A 13,747-nucleotide genomic window follows, 5' to 3' on the forward strand; every position below is an offset into this window, starting at 1 on the left:
ATACCCAGGAAGGTAATCCTGGTGGCAGGGCCTTCGGTCTTCTCGGAGGCTAAAGGCACCCCCAATTGAGCACAAAGGGCTTCGAAGTCCCGCATCAAAGCAAAGCATTGCTCAGATTGCGCAGGCCCGGCCACCAAGAAATCATCAAGGTAATGAACGACAGACCCCAGGCCACTCCGCCTCCTGAGCACCCACTCGAGGAAGGTACTAAAGCTCTCAAAGAGGGAGCAGGAAATAGAGCAGCCCATCGGCAATGCCCTATCCACATAAAACCCACCTTCGAAATGGAAGCCCAGCAGCTCGAAGTCGCCTGGGTGAATGGGGAGGAGCCGAAATGCCGACTTAATGTCGCATTTACCCATAAGGGCTCCCACCCCACACTCCCTAACCATAGCCACGGCCGCATCAAAGGATGCGTACCGGACGGAACAAAGCTCGTCAGGAATGAAGTCATTCACTGACTCCCCTTTTGGAAAAGACAAATGGTGAATCAATCTAAATTCACCACTCGCCTTTTTGGGGACCACACCTAAGGGGGACACACGAAGATTCGGAAAGGGCGGCTCCGGGAAGGGCCCAAGGACCCTGCCCTCGGCCACCTCCTTTCGAATCTTAGCCCGTACAATGTCTTCATGCCCGACAACCGACCTGAGGTTGTCGGACATGAAGGCCCTCCTAATACCCACATAAGGGATCCTAAATCCCTCAGAGAAGCCCCTCAAGAGCAACTCGGCTCTCGGGCGAGGGTGGTAGTCGATCAACCAACCCTCTAGCACAGAAACATTAATTGGGCTGGGCCCCTTTTCCCCCAGCTGGAGGGGGAGGTTTTCCTGGACCCCCGCCCTTCTTCTCCGCCCCCTTCTTGGGGCGGGGACAGACTGAAGCTGCATGGGACCCCCCACAATTCCCGCAGGCATGCTTGTATTTACAAAAGGGACGAAAACACGCCCCTTTTGCAGCAAACTCATGACAAGCGGGCGAGGCCCCCTTGCCAGCCACACCAGGAGTCGCCTTGGCCGGCGAAGCCGCGCCGGGCTCCTCCTCCATAAAGTGCCCACTATCCGTGCGCTCACACCCTTCCTTCCCGGACATATGCGTGGCCCGGAACCACAGGTCCGGGACCACCATATCCCACGGCAAGTTGGGCTCCACAGACATCCTCATGCGGAAACCCTTATCATAATGGCGCCAGATGGTGCCCTTATATTCAAAATGGGCCCTGGCGATTAAGTCTATATACTTAAACATGGCAGAGGCCATAGCCGGCTGCCGTTGTATCACTACCGACCCATAGGTAAGAAAGGCATACAGCCATGAGCTGAAGCATTTCGTTACCTTGGTCTTCTTCGTTTTCTCCCCCGGGACGATCTCCTTCTCCTGTTTGGGAACCTCGCGGTTCAACAGCGAAAAGAGATCCACATACTCGCCCCGCCAAATAGCCTCCTTGACCGACGGGTGAAGGTGGCAACCTAGAGGGGTGGATGGAAGCCCGCACGGTATGGCCCCCGCTTTAATACAAGCGAAGGGGTCCCACACCGAGTTGGCCGCCACACCAAACACCCCCGCCCCATGGGGATAGGGGAAAACCGGGAGCGGGGGCATGACAGGAGGGGCCGGAGGAACCCACCCCCCTGCCCCGGACACCGCTGGTGTCCCCACAGGACCCGTCCCAGACACCGTAGCAGCGCTGGCCGCCGGCGGCCCCGGAGGAGGTACCGGCGGAGCCCACACCTGCCCACAGGTGCCCGCGGGGGACCCCAAAAAGCTGGCCCCACTCCCGACCCCCGCCGGGGGAAAACCCGGGGCGGGGGGAGGAAGAAAAGACAGGGATGTGTTGTGTGGTGCAGCCTCACCTGCCCCGTACGGGGTTGAAGACATCCACGGGGGGCCCAATGGTGCGGGGCCCGGGAAAGCCGCCATCGGCCCTGCCGGGGCCTGCCGTCCGAACGGAGCCGGCTGCCCAGCCTGGGCCGCCGCCGGCTCCCTCCCCAACGCTGCGGGAACTTGGTTGCTGGCCGCTCCGGGGACTGCACCACTCCTCCACTGCTCGAGCTCATCGAGCCTCTCCAACACCCTGGCCCAAGACAAAGCAGGAGAAATATCAGTTTGAGGGGCAGGAGGCAACGCGACCACCCCCCCCTGGTCAGGGACCACCCCCGCAGTCCCCTCCCTGCTGGCCCGGGCCCGGGCAGAAGGCCTAAGGGCCCTTCTGGGTCGCACCGCTGGCGGAGCCATCGGGGTAGAGGCAGGCCTCTTCTTAGGAGCCATCACCCTGCTCCTTGTATGCAATGAGCAATAAAACTAGGCCACAACCCACCGCCCGGGTGGCAGGCCCAACTCCCCCAACGCGGGGGCCAACCTAGAGCCTAAGCCCCAGCAACCCTTCACCCCCTTTATTGGGAATAATACTAATGAGAGATTGACACAGTGTTAACGGAGTGATATCCCCCAAATGGCAAGCCTCCCTGCGCAGGCAGGCCTCCAAGGCCCGTGATCAACCTCCCAAGACCGGGGGCCCAGACAAAGCACCCCCCAGCACGCCCTCCTCCCGGCCGGGAGGAGGTTACCAGTCCCCCTCGGGCCCGAGGGGGATCCTGAAGACTGCAGCCACACGAAGGGAGGATAAGGCCGTCCTGTAGAAGAAGAGCCAGATAACCTCGTTGCGCAACGAGCACAGCACTTTTCGCCCCCTCGGCAGGCCACAAAATGGCGGCCGCGACACGAGGGAGACCCAAAATGGCGGCCGAGCAGCACCCAAGAAGTGTCTGCTCAGGCACCAGGTCCGGGCGAAAAGGCTCTCTTCCCGGCCTGCTGTCCCTTAAATAGGGCCAGCAGGCCCCGCCCGGACCCGACGTCATGCCCAGCCACGTGGGCAGGGCCTTCTCGGCCGAAATCTCGCATCGCGAGATTTCGGCCGAAACCAAGATGGCGGCCGCCATCGGGAGGGCCCGAGTCTGCCGGCCCTCCAGCAAAAGCGCCGGGAAGCCGGTGAGTCGGCCGGCGATATTCCCTGGAAAAACCGGGATAAATCTACCAAACAATTTCCCTGCTTATAACTTTGGTGGAAATCTTTTAGATACCATTTTTGCTGAACTGAAGATGAGCCTGCTTTCTTTATTTCCTCTTCTTTCTTACTATATTCCCTTGCACTTGTCTACCTGAAACAGTTATTAAATTAAGTTATTAGCATTAATGATTTTCACACCTAGGACATTTCCAAGCTTTGCATGCTTGTTACCATTAAGACAAAATCTCAGCAGCAAGTAGATCAGAGCAATGAAATTATACATAAATAAGAATAACAGAAGAAAAAGGCTGTGCATCTCCATTTTTCTGCACTTTAGGGAATTTGGAAAAGCTCATTCACAATCCATTCTTTTCCTATTCTGACCAACATTAAGTTATGTTATTTTAAGCGACGATTTCCCCCAGTAGAACTCCTAGCCAGAAAGACAGGATTTCATAGTGAATCTAGTTATCACATAAGGTCAGGAACAGAAATAGAAGCAGTTACTTATTTATTTGTTTGTTTGTTTATTTATTAGATTTATATTAATCCCCTCTCCAAGGAATCGGGGCGGCTTACAACATATAAAAAGGAAATAACAGGATGCAATAGCTAAATCCAATTAATTAAAACTAAACAAAAAAAAATCTAAAATCTGCAGTTATGTTAAAAATCAGTCATACCCATTCAGACAGCAGCCATACAACCATTCATTGGTCCAGGGCCCTGAGATCTAATTGCCCCAAGCCTGCCAGCATAAATGAGTCTTAAGATTCTTGAGGAAGGCGAGGAGGGTCGGGGCAGTGCAAATCTCCAGGGGGAGCTGATTCCAGAGGGCCGGGGACTCCACAGAGAAGGCTCTTCCCCGAGGTCCCACCAAGCGACATTGTCTGGCTGACAGGACCTGTAGATGGCCGACTCTGTGGGACCTAACCGGTCACTGGGACGAATTCGGTAGAAGGCGGTCCCCCAGTAGCCTGGTCCAATGCTATTTAGGGCTTTATAGGTCATAACCAACACTTTGAATCATGTCCGGAAACCAATAGGCAGCCAATGGAGTCCACAGAGTGCTGGGGAGACATGGGCATACCTTGGGAGGCCCATGACTGATCACACGGCGGCATTCTGCACAATTTGCAGTTTCCTAACATTCTTTAAAGAAAGCCCCATGTGGAGAGCATTGCATTAGTTGAACCTCAAGGAGATAAGGGCATGAGCGACTATGAGTAGAGACTCCCTGTCCAGATAGGGCCACAACTGGTGCACCAGATCTCTTCAAGAATCAGAACCTTGGTTTATATTTGTAAAGTCAATTTTATGCATTGCTTACATGCCCATGGATGCATGCATTTCTAATAATAATAATAATAATAATAATAATAATAATAATAATAATAATAATAAACGATGCATGCATTTCTAATAATTGCCACACCAAATGATGAGAAGCAGGAGGAAACTTTATTTACCTTTTAAATTAAACTAAAGATGTGGCTATAAAACTATTTCAGAATCATAAAATTTACCTTTGTAAAGGATTTCTATATGTCGAGAAGCAGGCTCTGAGATTCTAACTCAGGAATTAGCCACAGAACAGATGGTAGAGCTTGGTTAAAATAATTCCTGACATTGCTTATACTTTACCACCTAGATTTTATGATTAAATAAATGGTCTACTCCTGCTTATGTTTTATTGGCTACAAATGCTACTCTATATTCTTTTAAAAGAACATCTTCCTGGAAGAGAAATGTTTAATTAAACTGTTTTTATATAATCACTATTAACTTTTACTATAGCCATCTGATCCTCTTATTGGAAGGATTTCAATTTGCTTTATAAAAATTTACAACAAAATGACGGCCAATTAAAAATGTGTTTCTACCTACTTAATATATACAGCTATGTTTACATGTTTAAAGACTGTGCACATCGACCAACCTTGGCTACAAGGAATTTAGAATGCAGACTTTTGAAACGACATCTCAAAGCTGGATAGAAAGGAATCAAATAAAGTTTCATAAAACAATATTTTGCAGGTGTTCATACCATCAACCATGTGGTGAGGTCTATGTTACCTATTGTGAGTTTTATTTTCAGTCTGCTGATTCCCCTCCTCCCTTCCTTCTCTTTAGTATCAATGTTTCCTCCTATCAATCATGCATGCATAATTGACAATAGAGGTTAGCCCTGTGCAAACCAGGTATTATTCAGTTTAAATAACTAATTTTGTTAAGAAAATAGTTCCTATTCAGTTCTGGAATTGCAACCAAATTATCAAATTGCATTGACCTGATAATTTCTTAAATGATTTGGAGGAAAACGCTATTTGTGTGCATATGCAAAAATCCAAATTGTTTAAATCAGTTCAGAAAGCCTCCGAGGCAATTTAGCAATTCAAATTGATTTTTGATTCAAAAAGCCAATTTCATTTGGAAAATGGAATGACCCATCTTTATGTTAAAAGCGCAACATGAATCACTGCAGACCTCTGATAAAGGGAATGCTTTATCCAGTTTCTTGGAAGGCAAGAAAATGGAGCAAAGCAATAGCTACTGTGTGTGTGTGCGGTTAATAGATGGATTTTGCTCAAGGGGTCTTCAAAAAGGTAGTGATTTGGCAGGCAACACTATGAAATGGTGTTCACCTCCATCTAAAACACATGCGTTGTTTGAGGATCAAGCCATATGAGATGAGCGTTAAGCACAGGGAAGTTTTTATTTCTGTTTTTATTGGTTTTGCAGTTTTGTTGTGGTTACAAGTTGTCTGGAGTTGTGCTTTCAGACAGGCAGCCCTACAAATATTTTAATCTTATTTTATTTATTTTATTCTTATTTTATTTTATTCTTATTTTATTCTATTCTTGACAAATGTATCTTTTTCTTTTATGTACACTGAGACCATATGCACCAAAGACAAATTCCTGTGTGTGCAATCTCACTTGGGCAATAAAGAAATCTATCTATCTAAGAGGGCTGTGAAAATATTTACTGACCCCTCACATCCTGGACATGAACTGTTTCAACTCCTACCCTCAAAACGTTGCTACAGAGCACTGCACACCAAGACAACTGGACACAAGAACAGTTGTTTTTCCTGAACACCATCACTCTGCTAAACAAAAAAATTCCCTCAACACTGTCAAACTTTTACTAAGTCTGCACTACTACTACTAGTAGTAGTAGTAGTAGTAGTAGTAGTAGTTTTTCTAATCATTTCTATCACCCATTTCCTCTCATTTATGACTGTAAAACTGTAACTTGTTGCTTGTATCCTTAATTTTTCTATTAATATTGATTGCTTCCTCATTGCTTATTTGACCCCTATGACAATCATTAAGTGTTGTACCTCGTTATTTTTGACAAATCTATCTTTTCTTTTATGTACACTGAGAGCATAGGCACCAAGACAAATTTCTTATGGGTCCAATCACACTTGGCCAATAAAGAATTCTATTCTATTCTATTCTATTCTATTCTATTCTATTCTACTCTACTCTACTCTACTCATAAATCAAGAGCAATAAATCAAGAGCAGCAACCAAATATTGGGAATATCCAAGACTCCCAGTAAAACCAAATTACAAATTAATTATGATTGACTCCCATTGGTTCTGGAAAATCTATTTTCCCATCAGATTAAGACTGAGTCTAAGGCCTGCACTGTGTATTACTCATGGCTATTCAAGATGTTTGGGGATTTCAAACATTTCAGGTAGCTATTCTAGGGCTTTGGTTTGCTGAATGCAACTCTCCTCATTGATATCGAATGACATGCTACATGGCCAAGAGCAGATTCATTTCTTTTCTATTATTCTGTCATTCAGTGCCTGTGATTATACCAAATTGGGAGTGCAAGGAAGACAAAAAAAGGATTCTTTGAACTATATTCTCCAGCCAGGTGCTGTTATGGACCATTTCTAATCAAAGCTTTATTTTAAGCTCAATTTAATCTGTTTCCCAAAACTTTAAAGGGAGCAGCACTCTTGTTTTATTCAGGATGATAGATTCCTTGTCAGAATGGAGATTATGTTAAGGGAATGGTACCAGGCAATTTAGAAACATGAGACCTATTTCTCTTTTGCCATTCTTTTATTATAAAAACGAAACCACTCATAATAAGCCCGAGAGATACATGTCCATTAGAAAGAAAAATTAATGAAGAATAGCTTCCACAGATGACCCTTATTCATGTTTTTTCCCATTTATTCATTGCTATGGGAAAACATTCTCTGAAACAGCAGGTAAAGGGAAATAATTTTGCCTTTAATCTTTTTTCTTTTAAAAAAAATCCTTCTTATCTTGTTTGCTTTTTTATCAAAAGAACAATTATTTCAGTTTTTCTTCCAGTTATTGAGCTTATATTATTTGGAGTTGCAGTTTCACATTTTGAGTAAACAAGAACACCTTCTCAAGATGTATGGGACATAAGGCCCCAATGTGCCTTGTTTGGCCTTGTTTGGCCCAGCACCATATGTCTAGTGTTTCAGGCACCAGGATAGAAACCAGGAGACAGAGAGTTCTAGTCCCACTTTAAGTATAAACGCCAGGTTAAATTTGAGCCAATTACTCGCTTTCAGCCCAACTAACCTCAAAGAGTTGTGATTGTGGGGAGAATTGGAAGAAGGATTGTTAGATATGTTCACCACCTTAAGATGCTTACAAAAATAATAAAGGCAGGATATAGCAATAGTACTTCGCATAGTACTTAGACTTATATACCACTTCACAGTGCTTTACAGTCCTCTCTAAGTGGTTGACAGAGTCAGCAAATTGCCTCCAATAATCTGGGTTCTCCTTTACCCACATCAGAAGGCTAGAAGGTGGAAGTCTACCTTGAACCTGGTGAGAATCAATCTGGTGGATTGCCAGTAGAAGAAGCCTATAGTATTGCAGTCTAATCACTGGAAATGAGGGAGGGAAGAAAGGAAGGAGGGAAAGAAGGAAGGAAGGAGGGAGGAAAGGAAGGAAGGAGGGAGGGAGGAAAGGAAGGAAGGAAGGAAAAGGAGGGAAAGGAAAGGAAATAGCATTTAGACTTATATACCGTTTCACAGCCCTCTCTAAGCAGTTTACAGTCAGCCTATTGCCCCCAACAATCTGGGTCCTCCTTTTACCCACCTCGGAAGGATGAATTTGGGTTTTTTTAGATTATTTTAATATTTTTAATATTAGATTTGTTTACATTGTGTTTTTTATACAAAGATAGATAGATAGATAGATAGATAGATAGATAGATAGATAGATAGATAGATAAATAAATAAATAAATAAATGAAAGGTCGATGTCAACCTTGAGCCTGGTGAGATTTGAACTGCCAAATTGCAGGCTGCAGGCAGTCAGCAAAAGTAGCCTGCAGGACTACATTCTAACCACTGAGCCACCACAGTTCTTAATTAAATAAGATTAGCCTTTCAAAGTATCCCATAGAAGCATTCAGCAGGAGTATTAGCTCTATTTTTTATTACAAAATTATATAAATGGAATGTTATCAAACTGAAAATATTTACCGCTCCTTTGTTTTAACTCTCCAGAAATCTAGGGAGGGTCTCTTCTTTGAGCCTGGTGAGATTTCATCTGCCAAACTGCAGGCTGCCAGCACTCAGCAAAAGTAGCCTGCAGTACTACACTCTAACCACTGCGCCACCAGGGCTCATTATTTTATTATTTTAATTATTTATTATTATTATTATTTGGATTTGTATGCCGCCCCTCTCCGAAGACTCGGGGCGGCTCACAACAAGTGAAAAGCAATCCAATACATAATCCAATTAATTAAAATATTGAAAAATTTAAAAAACCCCATATACTAAAATACATACACACAAGCATACCATATATAAATTCAACGTGCCCAGGGGGAGATGTTTAGTTTCCCCATGCCTGACGGCAAAGGTGGGTTTTGAGGAGTTTACGGAAGGCAGGGAGAGTAGGGGCAGTTCTGATCTCCAGGGGGAGTTGGTTCCAGAGAGTCGGTGCCGCCACAGAGAAGGCTCTCCCCCTGGGGCCCGCCAACCGACATTGTTTAGTTGACGGGACCCGGAGGAGGCCCACTCTGTGGGACCTAATCGGTCGCTGGGATTCGTGCGGCAGAAAACGGTCTCGAAGATATTCTGGTCCGATGCCATGAAGGGCTTTAAAGGTCATAACTAACACTTTGAATTGTGACCGGAAATTGATCGGCAGCCAATGCAGACTGCGGAGTGATGGTGAAACATGGGCATACCTAGGTAAGCCCATGACTGCTCTCGCAGCTGCATTCTGCACGATCTGAAGTTTCCGAACACTTTTCAAAGGTAGCCCCATGTAGAGAGCATTACAGTAGTCGAACCTCGAGGTGATGAGGGCATGAGTGACTGTGAGCAATGAGTCCCGGTCCAGATAGGGCCGCAACTGGTGCACCAGGCGAACCTGGGCAAACGCCCCCCATTATAATATGTGATCATTGATAAATTAAATTAATTATATTAATGTATAATACAATTGATAATACATTTATCAATTAACACCAGAAGAACCCAATAAAATCCAAAATTCACATTACATTAATGACAATACAATAAAACAAGGTGGAAAATTTGTGTCCCAAGAAATAATTTGATATGGAAATGGCCAACAATTTTATAACCTTTGCAATGTTAAAGTGTTTACACAAAGATATAACTGCTGATCTTCATTTTCAAGAAGGAGATTATGAAATGTGTCTATGATAATATTCTCTCCCTTTTGGTTGCCTTAAGGCAAATTAAGGCAGCAGGATTACTTAACTTTCCATGTAGAAGTTATTTTATTATATTATTAATCATGCAAATAAAAATTATACATCGCCCTTAATCAAACTATATAAACTTTTTGAATGTTAAATAATTATTCATTAGCCGCGGCTGCTCAAGGTGGAGAAAATCAAATCAATTTGCAATTTAAAAAAAACACCGTAATGTGGGGAAGGGAAAAATCTTCCAGATTTTCTTTTCGCTCTTTGCTCTGAAGATTGACAAGGCATGAAGGTTTAAACACCCATTTCTGTAGACATTTTAATCATGTCAAAGTAATGCAATTTTCTTTTTAAAGTGCTGGTTTTAGAAAGTGAGTTAGTCATTATCAGGAGAGAAAGTTATGTTCCAGTCAGCAATGTGAAGCAAATTGCCAAGCTATTCTATGACTTTTTTCCCCCTTTTTAATGAGAGAGACCATTTCATCATTTTTAATCTCAGTTGCATGAAATAATGTTTTATTTGTATTTATTTATGTCATGGCCTTGCGTCAGGGGTTAATATACTATAGTAACAGAGTTGGAAGGAACTTTTGTAGTAATCTAGTCCAACCCCTTGCTAAGGCAGAAAACTTTAACTCACTTCAGACAAATGGTTTGAAAAACTTCCAGTGTTGGAGCATTCACAATTTCTGGAAGGAAGTTGTTCCACTGATTCATTGCTCTAACTGTCAGGAAATTTCTCCTTAGTTCTAAGTTGCTTCTCTCCTTGTTTAGTTTCCACCCATTGCTTCTTGTCCTGCCCTCAAGTGCTTTGGAGAATAGGTTGAGCCCTTCTTCTTTGTGGCAACCCCTGAAATATTGGAACACTGCTATCGTGTCTCCCCTGGTCCTTCTTTTCATCAAATTACACATACCCAGTTCCTGCAACCGTTCTTCATATGTTTTAGCCTCCAGTCCCCTAATCATCTATGTTGTTCTTCTCTGCCCACTTTCTAGAGTCTCTACATCTTTTTTACAGTATTCCAAAGTCCATGCATCAGGACTAGCCCTATTTTTTTCTTGCCAAGATCAGTAGCTTTCCTTTGCTTCTTTCCTGGGGCTGAGAGATAATAATTTGCCTACAGTCACCTAGCTGGCTTTGTACCTCTCATAGAATTAGAATTCAAAGATATAGACAGATATAGATAGACAGACAGACAAATGATAGATTTTTTTTAAAAAAAATGAATTTTAACTTTTTACATTTTATTTTTTTAGTTTAAAATGTATTAATTGTTTCTATTCTACCTTTCTTACCCAGGTATTGTTCTGTCTGGGTCACTCCGGAAGCTATAACCAACCCAAAAAGATAAGCCAGACACACCGGTAAAATTCAAATACAGTTTTATAATGTTCAAGGGAAACGAAGCTAACAGAAAATGTCCTTACAAAGCAGGAAAACACTGGAACTCGAAATATATACAGGAAGGTAATTGTCCATGCATCAATATAGGGTTCTTGCTGCCAAGACGAGGCTGTAGATACCAGACATACACCTCCCACGATTCTTCAAGACTGCTGGGCCACAAGCCAGGAACAGAGACGCCGAGAAACAATGCAGGTTAAAGGAACTCCAAACTGATAACACTCCACATGGCTTCAATAGCTTTCCTGCCTTATAAACCCTTCCCTGCTAATGAGGACCACACCCAAGCCCTGGTGTTCCTTATTCAATGCTGATAATATTTCCTCAATTGCTCCTTCCTTTGATCTAAATGTCTCTGTCGCATGTCAATGACAGCTTGTGCCTCGTCACCTAATGACTCCAAGCTACTGGCAGGGGAGAGCCCCTCCCCGGGGCTCCCATGCTGTTCTTCCTCATCACATTCCTGATTGGACCCTCCCCTGTCCGACTGCTCAGCCCCCTCCTCTTCGCTGTCAGCCTCCTCTGGGCATGGAGCCAGCAGAGACACAGCTGGCCTTTGATCTGCCTGAGGCTGAACCACAACAGGTATATACCTACAATAATGATTTGATTGGGTTTTTTTAAAAAAAAGTGGTATGACTACTCTTAACCTACCACTTGGATTATAAAAACATTTTAAGAAAAAAAAAATTTGTCATTTTGATTTGCTAAAAAAATTAATATGCACTGCCCATTGGAAAGCAATACAGGAGGAGAAAGAATAATATAAATGTATAAAGCATTCCTGTGAGTCACATCATGGCTAATCCAATGGTCATGGCTGCCGACGATAATGGGAGAAAAATCTATACAAAATTAAATAAAGACTTGCAAAGTATGATTTTGCTGCTGGCAGTCTTAAAACGGTTTTCTTGTTCCTTACCCAGGAGAGTTAGAGTTCTATCAAGAAAGCTTTCCTACATGTTGTACATCATTTCAAAGAGACATATATAGCCTGGGAACTGCTCAAAGGCTGCTGCGAGCAAGTGTCACTTTGAGTTAAATACATTATTAAACTGTTGGGGAACTTCACATCAGAGGTCATTTATCTATGCTAAATTGGGTCAAAAGCCGTACACGTGGTCCAAAATTCTTCCTTGGGATCTATTCCACTGACAACCTCATTGTGTTCATGCTTATTGTTTGCCCGTGGTAAAAGAGGTAAGTAGATAAGTAGAAGGAAGGGAATATTATACCTCTATGAATGTCATCAGAAGAAGAGTAAAGTCCTCATTAAGCGTCTGTTCTTTCCTAAAAGCCAGTTTGTGGAATTGTCTTGGTGATTGTTGTTGAGAAGGAGGAGGAAAAGAAGAGGATAATGATACCCAGACTAGTAGACTTTAATGAAATGAAATAGTTGTAGCCAGGGACGGGTTCCAGTTGAATTTTGCTACTGGTGCACATTTGTGCATGCGTTCCACCATGCAATTTTACTTCCCCACATGCTCAGGACCACATTACAACAACAACAACAACAACAACAACAACAATAATAATAATAATAATGACAATGATAATAATAATAATGATAATATTATTATTATTATTATTATTATTATTATTATTATTATTATTATGTCAGTACAACACAGCAAATGAGATCACTATGCTGGATTTCGTATTTCATCACCAGTCGGGGGCTTCCCAAGCACCTAGGACTGCGTGATGTAGCAGCGAATTATGTTTGCCGATCCCAGTAAAGAGGCCTTTTGCAATTGACCCATGGAGATTTTGTCAATTCCAATGGTTTTCAAATGTCTGCTGAGATCCTTTGGTACTGCGCCCAGCATGCCAAGTACCACTGGGACCACTTTCACATTATTATTATTATTATTATTATTATTATTATTATTATTATTATTATTTAGACTTGTATGCTGCCCCTTTCCAAAGACTTGGAGCGGCTCACAACAAAATACAAAGCACAAATCTAATATTAAAAACAATTATAAAACCCCATTATAAAACAGTCATACCATCCAATTAAATCATACATAAAATGAAACAGCTAAGGGTCAGTTTTGTCCCCCAAGCCTGGCGGCATAAGTGGGTTTTCAGTAGTTTGCGAAAGGCAAGGAGGGTGGGGCAGTCCTGATCTCTGGGGGGAGTTGATTCCAGAGGTCCGGGGCCACCACAGAGAAGGCTCTTCTCCTGGGGCCCGCCAAATGACATTGTTTTGTCGACGGGACCTGGAGAAGGCCAACTCTGTGGGACCTAATCAGTCACTGGGATTCGTGCGGCAGAACGCAGTCCCGAAGGTATTTTGGTCCGATGCCATGTAGGGCTTTATAGGTCATAACCAACACTTTGAATTGTGACCGGAAACTGATCGGCAGCCAAGCCAAAACACAGCTCAAGGGCTTCTCAGCTGTGCTTCAGACAAAGAATAAAGGTGGGCATTAAGATGAGGGTGGGCAAGAGGGCTTCTTCTGACACGGAGAACCTACTACCATCAATGGTGGACATGTGGTAAAGCTAAAATATACTGGAAGATGATAGAGAAAATAATAAAAGAAATAGTAAAGCAGGATATAGAAAACACCCCGGAATTTTACTTATTAGGAATTACCAATCAGACTTATAAGAA

General features: G+C 43.4%; 1 long non-coding RNA gene across 1 annotated transcript in view; it reads right to left on the reverse strand.

Annotated features, from left to right (window-relative positions):
- Positions 1–3,104: 3,104 nt before the first annotated feature.
- The window catches only part of LOC139171916 (uncharacterized), a 35,022-nt gene continuing 24,379 nt past the window's right edge, over positions 3,105–13,747 (reverse strand). The window contains exon 3 of the long non-coding RNA XR_011559816.1: positions 3,105–3,158. This is a non-coding gene — a long non-coding RNA (uncharacterized lncRNA). The remainder of the gene's footprint in view (positions 3,159–13,747) is intronic.

The sequence above is a fragment of the Erythrolamprus reginae genome, chromosome 9 (assembly GCF_031021105.1).
Source record: "Erythrolamprus reginae isolate rEryReg1 chromosome 9, rEryReg1.hap1, whole genome shotgun sequence".
Lineage (NCBI taxonomy): Eukaryota > Metazoa > Chordata > Lepidosauria > Squamata > Dipsadidae > Erythrolamprus > Erythrolamprus reginae.